Source organism: Propithecus coquereli, unplaced genomic scaffold (assembly GCF_000956105.1).
Source record: "Propithecus coquereli isolate 6110/MARCELLA unplaced genomic scaffold, Pcoq_1.0 Scaffold36, whole genome shotgun sequence".
In the NCBI taxonomy this organism is placed as follows: Eukaryota; Metazoa; Chordata; class Mammalia; order Primates; family Indriidae; genus Propithecus; species Propithecus coquereli.
Window position 1 is genome coordinate 3,341,134 of NW_012149285.1, and position 2,959 is coordinate 3,344,092.

The following is a 2,959-nucleotide window of genomic DNA, read 5'->3' on the forward strand; positions in this document are numbered from 1 at the left end:
TAGCCTCATTGACAGAGTGAGATCCTGTCTCTAAAAATAATAGTAATAAAAAATAAATAAAGGCACACATATACAAAAAGGTTTTTAAAATCGAAAGAATTTTTCACATCCTCAGAGGTTTTTCTAATAAAAATAAGAGTAATATTAACTTACTTAATGTTCAAATGACAATATATATTTCTATCACATAACAATGGAAAGATAGAAATAAATTTATAATTATGTGATATTTATTACATGCAAATATTTTCTATCTAGAATTACACGAGATCAATTTGAATAATTCTTCAATTTTAGTAATTATCAGATTCTAAAATAAAGCATAAAAAGAAAAGATAGAATTGTTTTTAGCTTCTTCAGATACTTTAGCAAATATGAACTGCTACTCCCTGAAATATAACTGATTTGCACTCAAACTTTGAAAGTAAAGTCTTTTGTATTTTTCTTAGAATAACAATTATGCATTGACACAAATGAAAATATTTTCTCATCACAAGATTTTACTCTGTAACATCTAGTTTTATTAATTTACTATAACGTTATATCTTGCAGAGGAAAGAAAAATACGAGTCAGTACTGTGGTTTCAGAAGTCATACCTTGCATTGCCTTATAAAGTAGCAGCAGCAACACAGTTCAAAGTGTTCCAATCTGCTTTGAACTATAATTTTAAACCTATTGAATTATAAGTCCCATTCTACCATGAACAGCACCTTCAAAAGGAGCTTTAGGAAAACCCTCCAGGGCATAGAGAAAGAAAAATAAGACAGAGAGGAAGTAGCCTAACCCATGCTGACTTTAAGAGTTGCTTTTAGTCCTCCAAAGCCATGTGCTTCAGGCTGCCACATCAAGTTCATTATCCTTGAGACTATACATCAGCCTTGAAACCTACAATCGCAAATGTCGAAAATGTTAATAAAAAGGCTTCCCTCTTCAAAGGAGTTCCATTAACAGAATTTATTCACTTTCAGGGTGATTTCCAAGAATTTCTGGAGCCTTTCTTCATGAGAAAGAGTTCACTTTGAATAACATTCCCAGACCCAAGAACTTCTCATTCTTTTAATTTCTCCAAACACGAAATGAAATCTAATTCCCCTATTTTATACAGTCTAACACAGGCAAAACATAAATTTTGGTAGCAGTAGTAGTAATCACAATAATATTATCAAAAACAAAAATAGCTAATATTTTGTCAGAGCTTCTTATGTACCAGATTTATGCTAAATGCTGTTCATGTATTATCTCATTTCAGCTTCACTTAAACATGAGGTCAATTTAGAGTTGTTCCGGTTTCATAAAGGCAGAAACAGAACCATAAACAACAGCCTAGACTCAAGCCTAGATTAAAGCCTGTACCTTTAATCAGTATGCCATAAGACCCCTTCTATTACCAAATAAATGTAATGTTTAGGTTAGGGACACAGAGCTCTGTCAGTCCTTGTTAAATAGATAGATCCATCTCTACCTTTTACATGTGAGAATCCAATTGCAAAGCATGAAAAATGACCTGTGTCATCTCACTCAGTTTATCAATGCTAGAGGTGAATTGCCACTTGGAGGGTGCTTATCCATGCTTCGAGGCTCAGTAGACCATTCTCACCTAGCCTGGTGCATAAGGAATGATGCAATAGAGTAGGCAGCCTTTGAGAAGGGAGAAATCCTGAGCTGATCCCTGCATTGCTCAGTGAGCTTCCTCTATCCATGCACTTTATTCTGCCTGTCAGAAAGGAGAAAGGATAAAGACCACACATAAAATATTGTCCTCTCTCTCTAGTAGAGACAAGCAAAATGTTTACCACATATAGTCAAATGGGTTTCAAGACCAAATATTGTCTATATTTCCACATGGATTATTTTTATTCTTTTGATCAGTAAAATAAGGAGGAAGTGCTATTACTTCAAATGACTGAAGTCCTACCATATATCTTTACACATATTAACCCTCATTAAGTATTTGTTGAAGAAGATTAAATAATTCCAAAAGTGATGTAAACTTTACTAATTCTAGTAAAAGAATAGCCTTTTAATGATACATTTATTCTCTTTCTTTCATTGACTTGAACAACTTAACATTCAGCAAGTTTTATTTGCTAGTATTTCTAGACTTCATTTAATTTTGGATGTATAAGGTTTATATACATCTGCCACATCGTAGTTTAAAAACATTCTTGGGACAGATGTTGGCTCCTCAGACTTTCCAAACATTAGCATTTCAGAGTAGAGACCAAGAGGAAGTCAGATTCAAGATGAGATAAAACCATACTGTTAGAAAACATGTGTTTAATTATGTTCTGAGTTTCTGAAGTTCTGTGACATTTGGTAACTTATAGGAGAAGGGTTTGAGCTTGGGTCTCATTAGCTTTATATCCTGCCTCTCTTCATATTCGTTATGTAAATTCCCTTCTATCCTTAGTCCCAATAATCTCTGTCTATGTCAATCAAGTGACTTTAATATAGGTGCATAAGCTCTGTCATGACATTGGCTCTAATTTTACTATTTTTCAAAAGTGCTATTTTTAGTATATATTATGAGAGTTATTAAATGTTTGACTTGAGACTTTACCTAAATCCTGGGGCGAAGCCTATTTGTAACTATTTCCAAAGGGATGAATAGGGTTGAATAAGAGATAGTTTCATTCAGTATATTTACTAAATGTTGTATTGCTATTTTGAAAATGTGGGTACTTGAGGTGTTAAAGTTAAGCCCCAATACACCACTGCTTCTCTTCAAGATTTCGAGAAGTGTCTTTCTGAGATTCAGAAGAAGAACCAAATATCTGTAGAAACTTAGCTTTTGGTGTCTACATTTCAGACTTTTTTCAATCATCTGTCACCCATCTGCTAATACCTGCATCTGTATGTCTTTTTATCCAGCACTTATGTCATGCTTGAACTAAAAATTCATATAAATCTATGCTGAATCTACGTACCTTATTCAGCTCTATCTAGGATATATGAACA

At 33.3% G+C, this 2,959-nt stretch overlaps 1 protein-coding gene across 4 annotated transcripts in view; it reads left to right on the top strand.

Annotated features, from left to right (window-relative positions):
* Positions 1-2,959, top strand: part of GPM6A (glycoprotein M6A) — a 472,863-nt gene that overhangs the window by 456,403 nt on the left and 13,501 nt on the right. The gene's annotated exons all lie outside the window — the stretch shown is intronic.